Raw genomic sequence first — 16,430 nt, forward strand, 5'->3', positions numbered from 1 at the left:
TGGAGATATTTGCTACCTGTCAGCATCATTAATTTCATTGTGAACACACATTAAAATGGTTTGTTTGTACTGAGCTGTGTTGGCTGTCTTACCCTAATTAAACAGTGGATAAGAATCAGTGGATAATTTGCTGTGGGCTAGTTGAAGGCATCCCTATCATCCATTTCACTCCTGCTGAGTTTGAACGTACCATTTGCTTTTGGTCATCATCCATGTACTCTCCTGGGAGAGTCGTACATTTCCTTGTTGCTCTTGATTTCCACCGCGTGAGTTGAGGATATAATCATACTATTATTACCCCAACTAAAACTATGTCCACTGCAAAAATGTTGCCTGTGAGTGCTAGGGACAGAGATGAAGAAAAAGCAAATGTTTTAAATAAATGTGGTCCTGTGAGCTCATCTTTTTTTATAAGAGCTGGCCATTGGCAAAACGATAACTGCCGATCTTTATTAAATGTTTATTGTGGGTCAGGCACTCTACCAATGTTTGCAGAAATAATCTCATTTAATCCCCATAAAGTGGGTGCCATTGTTGCCCCCATTTTATAGGTAAGGAAATAGACATGGAATGTGGGGTGTTGCCTAAGGACCCCCAGAGTTAGTGCCTGAGAGACCTGGAAACACCACTCAGATTCTACCATGCCGTCACACGAGCAGGGATTTTACAAAGTAAGACACACTTGATGGTTCATTCACACTCCTTCATTCATTTAGCAGGCATGTGATTGCCTGTTTGCTCCAGGCTCTTTGTTAAGTGCTGAGAATTAAAGGATTAGCACAGAAGGTGCCTGTCTTCATAGTTGAGAGGTGCCTGTCTTCACAGTTGAGAGGCGCCTGTCCTCACAGTTGTGCTATACATGGTTCTGCCATACTTCACAGTATGAGCCTGAGAAAGGATCATAGTTAGGCTCCAGATGTATGCATCAGGAAGTGTATGCTTTGAACAAGAGAGTGGGAGAAAGATACAGAAAATGGGCAAGATCTGAGCTGAGTCTCAAAAATGTGCACGTGAATCAACAACCTCAGTGAGGGAGTGAGGGACTGGGGGAGTGAGGGAGTGGGGGAGTGGGGGAGTGAGTGCAAGAGTGTGCATGGGTGCATGGGGTTCTTGCTCAGGCGGGCTTATCTTCAATGACACAGGTCTAATGTCATTGACCCTGACCTTCTGCCTCTTCCTACTGCCCGGAATTCTCCTTTTGGACTTTGGGGAGGAGAGATCAATGCTTTTACATACTGAATTATGCCAGCCATACACATTTTATTAATTTATGGAAATGTCAGATTGCTTTAACTATTATACTGAACTTCTGTCCTCCAATAAATGGCTTAATTTCCTTCCAAGGATAAAACACTCTGGTGTTTTCGGCTGACCAATTCAGTTCAGAGTGCTCTAATGTTCTGTCTACTCAGAGGACACATACTTCACCACGATGACTCTGGGGTAATGACACCCAAGGCCCATTTCTAATGACCGTCACGGTCCTGGCAAAATACATTCCATATATTAAGGGCTGATGCCTCTTGCAGACTGGGCGCATCCCCTGGGGGAATAAGTGGCCTTTTCTCTGGAGGTTTCATCTGCGTGTGATTCCAGAAGAAATATCTACAAGTATAATGCCAGGGTCCAGAACAGCCCTGAAAGGTGGGAGAAATGGTCCTGGTCCTCACAGATCTGTCTACAGACTCCGCCAGGCTGCTGGCAATCTAAGCAAACCCACCTGGGAGCAGGTGATCTGTGTTTACCTCGGAGCTAAGAAAGCCACAAGGGAGCCTCCAAACCTCAGTTTCTACCCATAATTTGGAAATCATTTATCAAAGAGGCCCCGTTTCCAAATTGAATGGGAACTAGGCCCTGTAAAAATCTGGATCTTGCCCTGGGGAGATGAATGTCACATGGGCGTGGAGCACTGTGTATGGTGCTGGAGCTTGGGGTTTGAGGAATGAGTCTAGTCATCCTGTTCCTAATGCAGTCTGTGCTGTCCCTGGGACTCCAAGCTTCTAGGAAAGAGGACAGCAGGCCTACTCATGACATTGTAGGCAATATTCACACCTTGTTGCACAATTGATAAGGAGGAAGCCGGAGGCACTCCATCAACCTGTGCAAGAGTCACCTGGAAACTTTTGGGAATCCCCACACTTGTGCCATCACAGACCACGTAAATCAGAATGCCTTGGCGTGGAGGTAGCGGTGTGCATTGTGCAGGCATGAGGGTCTCATCCTTCTAAGATATTGGGATCTCCTGGAAAGTTAAACAATGCAGATGCCTAGGCCACATCCCTGCCCACATCAATCCAGAAATCCAGACCTGTGTCCAGATAGCTCCAAACACAGACTTTTCAGGCCCTCAGGTGGTTCTGGTGAGTATCCGAATTGTAAATTATTACCAGAAGCAAGCTAACGTGAGCTGAGGGTGGTGAAGGGGAAGTGGGGCCCTCCCTGAGTGCAGAGGTTGGTCTTGAAGAGAAGGATGGGTTGAGCTGATGGAGGAAAAGGGAGGTTCTTTCTTGTCATAGCCAAGGGCTGCTCAAATTAATATAACAAAGAGGATAAAGGTTAATTGGATGAAACTCAGGATTTTGCAGAAAAACAAACCACTCTTCATCAAAATGCTGTGACAGCTCTCCAGGCAGTAGAGGAATGCCATAAACACCACCCCCAACAGAAGAAGATGCAGGAGGTGAATAACGAGGAGGGTGAGGAGACAGGGACGAATGAGGGTGAGTCACATTCAGGCCACATTTTAACAACTGCACGTAGATGTAGATGTTGTTGTGTACCTTTCCATCTGAATCATATTCAGCCAATCCGGATCCTTTTGTCATGTCCTTGAATGGGAAGCCCCAAGAAGGGGCTGTGGTGCTCTTGGCTGTACAGGCAGGAACTCACCCAGGGAGCAAATCATTAATTTTATGTTCAGTCTCTTGGTGAATTACCGGTAGATCCCACTTCAGCCAGGTTTTCTTGCCTTGATCTTTAGAATTTGGGGAAATCATAGGTCAGTAAATGGTGGACATCTTTTCCAAGTCTACTCAAGGCAGTAGATAAAGATGGAGAAAAGATTTCTTTCTTGAGGAGTTGAAGAGTTAATTCTTGTTGGTGTTACCTCATCTCTGCTGTTTTATTATTATTATTTTTTTTTCTTGTAAGACAAGTTGAACATAAAAAACAAGAAAGATACGGCTAGGCATAGTGGCTCATGCCTGTAATCCCAGCACTTTGGGAGGCTGAGGCAGGAGGATCACTTGAGATCAGGAGATTGAGACCAGCCTGGCTAACATGGTGGAATCCCATGTTTACTAAAGATATAAAAATTAGTTAGGCATGGTGATGCATGCCTGTAATCCCAGCTACTTGGGAGGCTGAGGCAGGAGAATGGCTTGAACCCGGGAGGCGGAGCCTTTAGTGAACTGAGATCACACCACTGCATTCCTGCCTGGGTGACAGAGTGAGACTCTGTCTCCAAAAGTAAAAACAAACAAAACAACAACAACAACAACAAGAAACAAGAACAGTTGTCAAAAACATTTCTCAATTGAGAATATTTCAAGGACAGGAATAGTTCTTTGCCACTGAGGATGGGGACAGAGATGGGGAGGGTGATGTTTTTACAGATTAACAGGTGAATTAATCATGTACTGAAATAAAAAAGAAACACACTGCAAGAAATCTTGATCAAGTCCACCAGTGGGATTTCTCTCCACCCTCACCCTCCCACCTCCTAGAGGAAGTCTAGAAACTTTAAGAGTAACATGACTTTGAGGGTAATAAATAAATCAGGGGTGCTGATAAAATAATGGATGAGAAATCATTTACCATCTTGTGATGAGTCCAATCTTGGTTTGATAAAGAGCTGGCAAAAGCTACCATTGTTGTAGAAAATTAAGAGTGAACTTGCTCATTAGCTGGGCTATTTAAGCCGTTCATATTAAGATTATGACTTCCCAGACTTAGGCAACATGTGTTCTCTCCAGCTCATTTTTTCTGATCCTTATCTGGTCTTGATAAACAGATTCTGAATGTGACTTATGGTGCGGGGACAATGATAGGGAATGATTTTCTCAAGCACTGGTAAATGAATATGGCCTATGAGAAAAATGCTCTGGGCTCTCTTTACTCGAGGAGATCAATCTCTTTCTGTGCACATCTTTCTTCTCTGTTCTGTCAAAACAGAACTCACTTTCTTGTCTCATTTTCTTAAAGTTTGCTGCCTACTCCTAACCTCCCTGGCTAGAAGGGAAGGAGAAATAGACTTTCAGTCTTCAGTGCAACTCGTTCCAACCCTCTTTTATTATTTTGGAAAGGAAACACAGATTTGCCTGGGGCTTGAGGTATCCTGTAACCCTGTGTCCCTCAGACCTAGGGGATGGATGTTGAGTAGAGCCTCTGGCCTCTGTGGAAGTGTCTCTGTGGGTCCCAGAGGAGCAAAAATTCTCGTAGCTTTAGGAGTCTATCTGAAGCCCCTTGCAACCACATCACCACTCCTATGGATTAAGCCTAAATGCTGAACATTCTGTAGACACCCAGGCCAACACAGACTCAGGGAAGAGTGCTGTGCTGCTAACAGCCCTCATCTTTCACTAATCAATCAAATACTGGTTAATGTCTCCAATCCCCTTTGAACCTATGAAGTGAATCAGCCTCCTCTTCTTCTTTGGAAATGAGAGTGAGGTCTACTGAGGCCATTTTGCAAGAGTGGAAGTGAGCACCCGAGGTGTCCCTTATCAATAGAATCCTCTCCTCCTGCAATAGAAAAGACAGATGAATTACTGGGTTCATTATCATGAAATGCATTTTTACATCCAAGGAAGCTAAAGGACATGCTGGTGAAGTGACCTGTCTGAAGCCCTGATGCTAATCAAGAAGAATTAGAATGTGGTACCCAGTTCAGATGAGCTCCAATACACCTGCCTTCACACAAGCTGCCCTGCTCTGGTCCGGTGGGAAATGAGCATTCTCCTCAGTGACTGAAAAATCTTCAAGCTCTGATGGTCCTAGAAAATCATTTTCATCCAACCCCAAGTGGTGTATCTTTTTCAACAAAACGGTTTGGACACAGATTTGCTAGGGCCAGCCATGTGGATTCCCTCTTGCTGAAGGATCAGTTCCTGGCCAGTCCCTTCAATGTCAGGATATGGCACTTAGTGTTTCGGAAGCTGTTCTGGAGAGACCCACCTGGGCCCCAGGCACCCGCATCCTCTGTGAACATGCCTGTGGGCCCCACACGGACGAAACCACAGTCATGACAGTCATGGGCTCTTCCCTGGGTCCTTTCAGCAGCCTCTGGGGAACAGACGGAGAAGACTCGAGGGCTCTTACTGTCTGGCTTCATTCACATGGAGTCTGGAACTGGGACGCTGCTTCCTATGTAGCCAATTTTCAGGACTTTCCGCCTGAAATATATATACATATACCATCCTCTCTATAAAAATTACTCACCTGGGGCTTTTGATGTTTTCAGAGAGATCGTCTGTATTACCTGCTCATTCTTCTAGTTCCTTACAGCTTGGCCATGGATAAAGTTAGACTATTAGAAAACATTTTTCTTCTAGACTATAAACACATTTATAATTTGTGAGAAATGTAGGCATGACAAAATACTACCTCCTCAACTTCCATGGAAGGGAAATATAAGAAAACGCCTATGAAAAATATTTTTATTTCTTGCCTACAGCACGACTCAGACATTACCTGTTAGGTTAACCTGTGTCTCCTATATCAGGATTTATGTGTATTCCTTCTGGAAGGTGGCTCCAGGTTTCTCTCTGGCAGCATTTTTATGCATACCTTGATCAAACAACTTCTAAGAAATAAAAAATCTTCCCTTTAGCATTCACTGCCAAAAACTTAGCCCTAAAATTAGTGCTCAATTTTAGAAGTAATTTCATTCTAGATGCCTGGTATAGACAAATCTCCTGCTTTCTAACTTATAAAATCATAAATAAAAACATTTACTTCTTTTTATTTAAAAAATGGATGCTTATGATAGAATATTCGCAGATACAGAAAAATAGAATGAAAGGAAAAAATAAAACTACTAGCATCACAGCCAAAGCCCACCATGGAGAAGAAAAATAGCAGACGTGTAATAGAACTCCGCTAGTTCCCTTGCTTTAAGGTTATTATTTTTAAATTATAAGCTATTCAATTAGTCAGCTTGTGCTGCCATAACAAAATACCATTGACTGGGCAGTTTAAACAACAGAAATTTCTTTCTCACAGTTCTCAAGGTTGGCAGTCCAAGATCAGGGTGCCGGCATGGTCAGGTTCTTGTAAGAGATGTCTTTCTGGCTTGTAGACACTGTCTTCTTGCTGTGTCCTCACATGGTGGAGAGACAGAAGGGGAGGGAGGGAGGGAAGGGGAGAGAGAGAGAGAGAGAGAGAAAGTGAGAACAAGCTCTCTGAGTCTCTTCTGTTTTTATTTTGTTTTGAGACGGGATCTCTCTCTGTCACCAAGGCTGGAATGCAGAGTTCAAGTGATTCTCCTGCCTCAGCCTCCCCAAGTAGCTGGGACTACAGGCATGCACCACCACAGCCGGCTAATTTTTGTATTTTTAGTAGAGATGGGGATTTGGGATTACAGGCATGAGCGACTCCCCCTGGCCTCTGAGTCTCTTCTTATAAGGGCACTAATCCCATCATGAGGTCCCCACTCTTATGGCCTCATCTAAACCTAATTATCTCCTAAAGGCCCCGCCTCCAAATGCGATCACATTAGGAGTTGAGGTTTCAACATATGAATTTTGTGGGGACACAGACATTCAGTCTGTAATGGCCATCCTAAACAAAGCCAGGCAGTTAAAGATGCCTGTTGTTCAATACATTTATCTCACATATTTACCCTAAACAACCCTTATCAAGTAGGAAGCAGATGGAAGGAGAATGCATGGGGAGCCATGGGCATGATCTGAGGTGGCTCCCCGCACGTAGGGCTGTATCCTCAGCATGAGTAACTCATGTGTCCAGCGGGTTCACATCCGTTCTTCCTCCGTCATTTCCCCAAACAGAGCCCATTCCTCAGTCTGCTCAGAGCACTGTTCCAGGTGACTGATGCCAAGTGCACGGGGTGGGGCAGATGCCACAGGGATGGAGAGAGGGCGGGAGAGGGGGAGCACGGAGGTACGGCAGGTGGGGTCCGTCCCTGATAGATGAAGGCTGCAGAGAAGGAGTCATTCTGCCAGGGGGCCTCCTGCTTCCTGCTCCTGTCCTCTGAATCCTCGGAATTAGTTGGGCTTTAGAGACCTAGAGCCTTATGCTTAGTGCGGCACTGTGTAACTGATTCAGTTATTTCATCTGAATCCAGGGAAATAGCTTGGAACCAGGGAGACCCATGCAAAACCCCAGTCACTTGCCACCACCCCCTCAACAACCACCTCCCCATCCTCCTCTCCTATATTCCCCAACAACCACCTCCTGACTCTCATAGCCGGCCTCCCACTCTGCTAACAACTATCTCCCTAAACTTACACCCTCATCTCCTCATTCCCCTCCAATGACCACCTCCCCCATCAGAGCCCCCACCCTCCCACCCCCTCAACAACCACCTCTCCATCCTTCTCCCTCATTTCTCCCAACAACCACTTCCTCACTCCCTCAACTTCCCCACGTTTAGAGCCCCCACCCTCCCATCCCCTCGACAACCACCTCCCCTTCCTCATGTCTCCACCCTCCCACCTCACCATCACACTAGTTCCTGGCACAGAACATACACCTAATGAGCATGTGAAGTAATGTATGAGAGCTCTCCCTTCCAGCATCAATTCTTCAAGCCCAAGCCCCCTACCCACATGCTCTTATCCCTTTGTTTCTTTCTCTTAATTGATTGAAAGAAGGGACTGTTTCCTGGGCTAAAGTTAATCCCTCTGCACATTCTCTGCCTTTTATTTCTCTCTCCTTACACCTTCTCAAGGATTTTAATCCCAAATTAGCCTAACTCTCATGTGTTTTTAACAAAGCAACTTCTTATCAGCATTTTAAAATGAGGTGAGAATGCTTAGTCTTATATAGAATTCCTTTGTTTCTACATTTTCCCCAGCTTCTACCGTGTCTGCCATTTGTCATCACTTGTGTCCTAAGGGTTGCCTTCACTCTGGCTTCTCAGCCTCCCAAGCGCAGCTGAAGCCTCTGAGAGCTGGCTCTTTCTCTTGTCTGCCCTCTGACACTGCACTTGCCAGAATACTGATAGAGCAGAAACTGGTGCTCAATCCTCAGCCTTGCTGAACTTGGCACTTGAACTTGCTCCTTTTCAAAATAGCATCTTCCCCTCACTGCTGGGCCAATGCTCCTTGGATACTTGGATAGAGAATTCCATTTGCTCTCATGGCTTTGATTTCCATTTATATTATTTCCATTTCCATTATTGAATATATTATCATTATTTATAATACATTATATTATTTATATTATTCCATTTATATTATTTCCATTTCCATTATTGAATATATTATTATTTATATTATAATACATTATATTATTTATATTATTCCATTTATATTATTTCCATTTCTATTATTGAATATATTATCATTATTTATATTATAATACATTATATTATTTATATTATTCCATTTATATTATTTCCATTTCCATTATTATTCCATTTCATTATTCCGTCTGGGTCCATATTTCTAGCCTGGAGTAACAGATGTGTATATCTCTATAAGTTAGAGTAGGTTATGCTAGGCTACAGTAACAACAACACAAATCAATCAATCAATCAGTCAATCAGTCAATCACAGTGAGTTAACCCAATAAAGATTTATAACATATATACAACAAGATGCAAGCCCTGGAGCCTTTTTGTTCTTTATTATTTTCATTTATTATTATTATTATTATTGTTATTTTTTTTTTTTGAGATGGAGTCTCGCTCTGTTACCCAGGCTGGAGTGCATTGGCACAGTCTTGGCTCACTGCAAACTCCACCTCCCAGGTTCAAGCAATTCTCCTGCCTCAGCCTCCCGAGTAGCTGGAATTCAGGTGTGCACCACCACATCCAGCTAATTTTTGTATTTTTAGCCAGGTTTTGCCATATTGGCCAGGTTGGTCTCGAGCCCCTGGCCTCAAGTGATCCACTTCCAAAGTTCTGGGATTACAGGCATGAGCCACTGAACGCTTGGCCCCTGCAGCCTTTTTCATTGTATAGCTACACCATCTGTAACAATGGTTTTCAAATTTGTCACAGCTGCAGAAGATAGGACTGGATGATCAAACAAGATATTTCAAAGATCAAGGCAGAAAGTAGCTGTTATGAACTGAATTGTAGAAAGGGGCCTGCTCTGTGCCAAGGAGCCCTGCAGTTAGTTGCCCTGGGACTGAGTAATTGCAGATATTCCCAATGACACATGTGCATCAGTCAGCTTTCATCCATTACGTCCTGGTAACAAACAACCCCTAAATCTCAATGGCTTATGAACATAATAGGCTACTTCCTACTCATATTACATGACTGCTTGGTGGGTTGACTTCAGCTTTTCTCCATGTCCTTTCCTATCCATGCTGAAGCATCTTCCCTGATCTAGACTTCACTTCTCAGTAAGAAGAGGAAGGGCAGAATCCAGAAGTTTCTACCTGGCTATGGTTTACATCACTTCCTCTCACCTTTCATTGTCTAAAGCAAGTCACATGGTCAAGCCAGGCAGCAATAGGGGGGAAATATTCCCAATTCATCTCACACAAAGGGGATTAGAGGAGGAACTGAACAGTAGACCTAGTACACAGGGGTAGAAGAAAGTATTTTGAATAAATACTCCAAGCTACAAAAACACTGCATATATATTTTCAAAAGCTTGAATTGTGAAAAATTATGAGGGGAAAAATAAATAAATGCACAAGCAAACAAAAACAAAGCATATCTGATGGGCACAACTGCAGCCAGGGCCAGGGTGAATAATTCAAAACCAGACCATCCAGCCCGGGCACAGTGGTTCACGCCTGTAATCCCAGCACTTTGGGAGGCTGAAGTGGGCAGATCACCTGAGGTCAGGAGTTCGAGACCAGCCTGGTCAACATGGTGAAACCCCATCTCTACTAAAAATACAAAAATTAGCCAGGCATAGTGGTGGACGCCTGTAATTCCAGTTACTTGGGAGGCTGATGCAGGAGAATCGCTTTAACTCAGGAGACGGAGGTTGCAGTGAGCCAAGACTGTACCACTGCACTCCAGCCTGGGTGACAGAGTGAGACTCTGTCTCAATAATAATGATAATAATAATACAAAAAATAAAACCACAGACCATCCAGAAAACCTAAAACCCAAAAACCTGTAAACAATAAAAATCCCTAAATATCACTTACGTCACTGAAGTGATATTTTAAATTACTCTTAAATAAATGAATATTCTAGCAAATATCATCTGTAACTTCAACAAAGATGGTGAGCGTCACCTGATGGGTGGAGTTAAAAGGACGAGGCAGCTGAGTTCCAACAGCAAGGGCCAAGGAAAAGGACCTTGAGGGCACTGCTGTAGAAGCAGGTGCTGGCCTTGCACAGAAGACACAAAGCCAGAGGTGCTGGCTGTGGCTGGTGGTGCTTCTTTCTTTAGCATAGATGGGGATGCGTCTTGCAATAAGCACTTCCAAGCAGGCAGGGCCCATGGCCAACCAGACCACAGGAGACAATAGGTATGAATAGTCTTCATCGACCATCCTGTATTTTGTATGGGGAGCTGCACTCAGCAGGTAGGTATAATTGCACTCATTTGTTACCATTGCCATTTGGTTGCGCAAAATTAATAGGGTGAGGAAAGTTGCATCCAAACCAAAGTCCCTTCAGTAGTGTCCTCACATCATCCCCCCTATTTGGCAATCCCCTATACTTATATTGACAAATGCAGAAACAGGTAATCTTTCCAAACAAAATACCAGTCTCATTGGTGGTTCCCTAAGACAGGAAAAACATGGCACATTGCCTGGGAACCTGGAAAACTAGGCACCATTTGGCAGGTGGGACACGAACATGTGGAAGATGACATTGCTGCTAGGGGCTGATTTGTGTCGGTAGCTTGCCTGTTAAGCAGGTCAGTATTCTTCTATAAAGGTAATGACTTGCCTTTACTGAGCACTTACCCTGTTACCTGGCATTGTTGCAGCCACACGCAATGGCCTCAGGAGATAGACTTCAGTATTTTCCCCATATTCTATAGGAGGACCCTGAGGCAAAGAAAATACCTTTGAATTTTAATTACCTCTCAAGAAATTAATAATAAAAGAATGTGTCACTGCCCAGTGGGTTCACCCTGCCAGCTCCCTAGACAGAGCTGATTTATCAAGACACAGGAATTGCAATAGAGAAAGAGTAATTCACCCAGAGCCAGCTGTGCAGCAGACCATGTGCAGCAGACCAGGTTTTATTATTACTCAAATTGGTCTCCCTGAGCATTTGGGGATCAGAGTTTTAAGGACAACTTGGTGGTCAGGGGAAAGCTAGTGAGCCAGGAGTGCTGATTGGTCAGAGATGAAATGGTTGGGGGGAAGGTGGTGAGCCAGGAGTGCCGATTGGTCAGAGATGAAATCCCACGTCCTGATAGGGAGTCGAAGTTGCCTTCTTGTGCCGAGTCAGTTCCTGGGTGGGGCTACAAGGTCAGATGAGCCAGTTTATCAGTTTGGGTGGTGCCAGCTGATGCATCAAGTGCAGGGTCTGCAAAACATCTCAACCATGGATCTTAGGAGCAGTTTAGGGAGGGGTCAGAATCTTGTACCCTCCAGCTGCATGACTCCTAAACCATAGTTTCTAATCTTGTGGCTAATTTCTTAGTCCTACAAAGGCAGTTTAGTCCCCAGGCAAGAAGGAGGTTTGTTTTGGGAAAGGGCTATCATCTTTGTTTTAAACTATAAACTAAGTTCCTCCCAAAGTTAGTTCAGCCTACACCCAAGAATGAACAAGGACAGCTTGGAGGTTAGAAACAAGATGGAGTCAGTAAGGTCTGATCTCTTTCACTGTCTCCGCCATAAGTTTACAAAGGTGATTTCAAATGTACATATTTAAATATAGGATATCTCTGTATTTCATTTAGGATGTATGGTAGGTGGAACAGTGAGAGTTCCCCTGGAAGACGTGCACATCCTAATCCCCAAATCCGTGAATCTGTGGCCTTACATGGTAAAGGGAACTTTGTAGATGTGATCATGATTACGGACCTTGAGCCAGGGAGAGATGATCCTGGATTATTTGAGCAGGACTCATCTAATCACAGGAGTCCGTAAAAGAAGAGGTCTTTCTCTGAGTGGAAGAAGAGGCAATAAGGAGAGATTCAGGAAAACAGGAGGCCATAAAGAGTCCAAATGTGAGCAGGCTCTCAGAAGTGGGCCTGCTGTGCTAGGACTGTAGAGAGGCCCCTGAGAGAGGGTGGTGGCCACAGCCTGCAGCCCGTGAGGAAGTGGAACCCTCAGTCCCACAACAGCACAGAGCTGAATTCCGTCAACCATCTGAATGATCCTTTCCAAACATTTAGATGGAAACTCGGTCTAGCTGACACCTTGATTTTAGCCTCTGAGAACCGGAGTAGAGAAACCAGCCGAGCTGACCTGGACTTCTCCAGGGCTGGGAGATAATACATAAACATTGTTTTAAGCCACTAAGTTTGTGATTATTTGTTACAAATGCAAAGGGAAATTCATCCCATGTCATTGAGAAAGCTTGGAGGAGTAACATTGGACCTCTGGGTGCTTCCCAACTCCTGGTTTCTCTCAGTCCCTCTTTCACTTCTGCCCAGAGAAGGAAAGATTTCTGGGCAGGCGAGTTAGGAGAAGTGAGGCATACTCATTTCAGCCTGCTCTGCGATCTTTCTGACCACAGAGAACATCCGTTCTCGTACCACGTTATAACAGGAGCCTGCCTCCAGGGGTCCTGCAGTTGTCCACTGTGTCAATCTCTAAGTGGGTGAATTTAATTCTTTGGTTAGCAAGCCCATTGCAGTTATGGATCTAAAGTTCTTTCCTTGAATCCAGCTATTACTAGTAATAAAACTAACGTGTTTATTGTCATCTGTCCGACTTTTGTTTCCGACTCTCGGTGGATTAATTCAGAACTCAGAAAAATAGGAGATATTTACTAGCTTTCTAAAATCCCAACCCATCAATCAGATCCTATCATTCCTGTTTACTGTGTGCACCCTTCAAACCCCACATGATAGCTTTTAGGGCCCTTCAGGATCTGGTGCTGTGTAAGTTTCTAGCCTGGCACTACCCAACAAAAATGGAATGCACACTGCAAATATAATTTTAAATTTCCCAGTAGTCACATTGAAAAAAGTAAAAACAAGCAGATGACATTAATTTTAATAATATATTGTATTTAACCTAATCTATCTAAAATATCATTTCAACATATTATCAATAAAAAATTGTTAGAGATATTTTTCTTGCAGAGTCTTTGAAATTCAGTGTGTCTAGCTGGATTTATAGTAGATTTAGAGTATAAATCTATAAATTATGGATCTATCTATAATTATAAATTATAGATTATCTACAAATGTCTAGTGTATACTATAAATCCAGTGATTTATAGCTGGATTTGAAGTCCTGTGTGTATAACTGAATAGTGACACCTCGTCTCAATCTGGACCCGTTTCGTCTCAAATGCCCAATAGCCACAGGGGACTAGAGGCTACCATACTGGAGAAAGCAAATCCAGCTTTATTTTTGCCATTCCTGCCTTCATATTCTTTCATTTTCCTCCTTGTCTGTACTCTCCCCGACTCTTGTTTCCCTGGTTTAAAACACTCTGCCCCCTCCCCCTGTTTCTGGACACTTCCTACCAATGATTTTTACTCTAGCTTCCTCTAGAATGTCTTCCTTGACTCCTCAAATTGGTTACTTGTCTCTGGGTTTCTAGAGCATCCTGTGATTCCATTCTTGTGGGATTTACCAAATGTTGCTGTAATGAGAGGTTCCACTCCTATTTGGCGTACAGAAGACTGTGAAATAAGTTTTTTTTTTGTTTGTTTTTGTTTTTTTGAGACAGATCTTGCTGTGTGCCCTGGCTGGAGTGCAGTGGTGCAATCTTGGCTCACTGCAACCTCCACCTCCTGGTTCAAGCGATTCTCGTGCCTCAGCCTCCTGAGTAGCTGGGACTACAGACGTGCATCACCACACCCAGCCAGTTTTTGTATTATTTTGGTTGAGATGGGGTTTTACCATGTTGGCCAGGCTAGTCTTGAACTTCTGACGTCAAATGACCCACCCACCTTGGCCTCCCAAAGTGCTGGGATTGCAGGCCTGAGCCACCGTGCCTGGCCGAAATAAGTTCATTTCTGATGAAACCACAAGAAATCACCAAAACGAAGCTTTTCTTTTAAGCCACTGAAGAAAGAAGTACACGAGGAAATTTATGAGAACTAAACTCCAGAGGGATAAATCTTCCCTAAGGGAACAGAAGAGCAAATGGTCAAACCGAGGTCAGGTAAAACAGAGCTAAAAGCCTGCTAAGAACGGCGGACTTCCCCACGGGCGGGAAAGCAGCTGAATGCAGTCACACCTGTGGCTGGCTTGTCGGATTTGAACTTGGTGACACCCCATATATTAGGATAATCTTTTCTCCTTAGTAATACTCTTCTGTGAAATTTTTGCTGAGAAAGTAAAAGCTGTGCCCGAGCAGAAAAGAAACCTCATGCATTTGCATTGTGGTCTCACCGTTTTGAAGACTCACAGCATTGTTGTGTGATGATCTTGCTGTTCCCAGATCCAGCCACCTCACGCTCTGTTCATCCCCCAGACTAGCAACTTCCAGGTCCAGCAGACCCAAGATCTCACTGTTTTGAGATCTAATCGTGTCACAATATTTGGTTATAGGGACCTTATGGAAAGAGGGAGACATCTGAATTCACTTAGAGTAACCAAAACTTTGATAAATGCCCCAATTCAACTTCTGTGAATACCACTCCCTGCCCACTTGTATGGCTGAAATTAACACAATGGCCAATTTCAAAAACTCTCATAGATTGCTAGCAGGACTAAAATTATACTCTTCAGCAAACCTCCGTGATATGTGTTTATCTATGTAACAAACCTTCACATGTACCCCCAATTCTAAAATAAAAATAAAAAATAAAAAAAATTAAAATTAAAATAGTGCTCTCACTTTGGAAAACCATTTGGCACTTTCTCATGTGGTTGGGTTTATCCTAAGACCCAACAATTTTATGCCTGGGTATTGATAAAGAGAAATAAAAACCTATGTCCACAAATGGACTCTATGAGTGTCCATAGCAGCTTTATTCTTAATAGCCAAAAACTGGAAATAATTTCAATGTCTGTTAGCAAGAGAATGGATTAAAAAAACAATGTAATATATTCACACAATGGAATACTACTCAGCAATAAAAATGAAGAAACTGCTGATACATGTAACTAGGAGAATCTCAAACACATGGTTTTGCACAAAAGAAACCCAATACGAAACACACATACTTTTATTCATATGAAATTCTAGAGTGGGAAAGTTAAGCTATGGTGATAATGATGAGATCAGTGGTTGTCTGGGGAGGGGAAGGGATTGACTGAAAGGGACATGAGTTGTGTTTTAGAAACATGTAAATATTTTCTTTCTGAAGTGAAGTCAAGTGTACAGGGGTGTATGCATCCGTCAAAACTCTTCAAACTGTGCACTTAAATAGGTGCATTTATTGGTACATTACTCTTACTTCAATAAAGTGATTTTTTAAACATCAGTTATAACCACTGGCTCAGGGTTTCTCAATACTATTGACGTTTTGCCTCAGATAATTCCTTGTCAGTGTGCAGGGCCACCCTGTAGGATTGTAGGCTGCATTGTGGGATGCTTAGTAGCATGTCTGATCTCTACCCATTAAATGCCACTAAGCACCCTGCCAAGTCATGTCAACAGACAATAAGGCATGTCTCCATACACTCCCAGATGTCCTAGCAGGGGAGGAAAAAAACACCTTTCCTTTACCCTCTTAGGTTCAGTGAAATTTAAACTGACAAAAGGCAGATTAAGAGAAGGGGAAAGATTTTATTTACACATGCAAAGCACACATAGAGAACTCAGTGATAAGTAACTCAAGGGGTGGTTAGAATCTGGGGTTTATTTAGCATCTTAATACATTAATACATGAAGTGGGAGGGAAAAGGCACTTACAGGGGAGAAAAATGGCTTTTTGGAAAGATAAATGGGTTTTCAGGAGAATAAAGAGTAGATAAAGTTTGTGATAATGTTTGTCTATTCAGGTATGAGCGGTCTTACTGCCTCCTTTGGGGCCATAAAACTACCCTGGAGAGAGATTTGGGGTAGTTTTCATCCTGTTCTACCTTCTGGAGGTAGATTTGACTTAAAGAGAAATTTATGGCAGCCTCACTTCCCAAAGGTTGTTGCTTTGGGTCAGAAAACTAAAGTTCTGAGGATTTTTTTTCCTGCATCTGTTGAATCTCAAGTGTTTTCAGCTTAAAATAACCTTTATGCCAAAGTGGCA

At 43.2% G+C, this 16,430-nt stretch overlaps 1 long non-coding RNA gene across 2 annotated transcripts in view; it reads right to left on the reverse strand.

The window, feature by feature from the left end:
• Window positions 1-3,927: 3,927 nt before the first annotated feature.
• LOC134760070 (uncharacterized) overlaps window positions 3,928-16,430 on the reverse strand; it is a 29,387-nt gene continuing 16,884 nt past the window's right edge. For both annotated transcript variants that reach the window (XR_010136956.1, XR_010136957.1), the window contains 5 exons: window positions 14,632-14,794; window positions 11,068-11,151; window positions 6,221-6,312; window positions 5,176-5,393; window positions 3,928-4,743 (listed from right to left, as the gene is read on the reverse strand). This is a non-coding gene — a long non-coding RNA (uncharacterized LOC134760070). The remainder of the gene's footprint in view (window positions 4,744-5,175; window positions 5,394-6,220; window positions 6,313-11,067; window positions 11,152-14,631; window positions 14,795-16,430) is intronic.

The sequence above is a fragment of the Pongo abelii genome, chromosome 1 (assembly GCF_028885655.2).
Source record: "Pongo abelii isolate AG06213 chromosome 1, NHGRI_mPonAbe1-v2.0_pri, whole genome shotgun sequence".
Lineage (NCBI taxonomy): Eukaryota > Metazoa > Chordata > Mammalia > Primates > Hominidae > Pongo > Pongo abelii.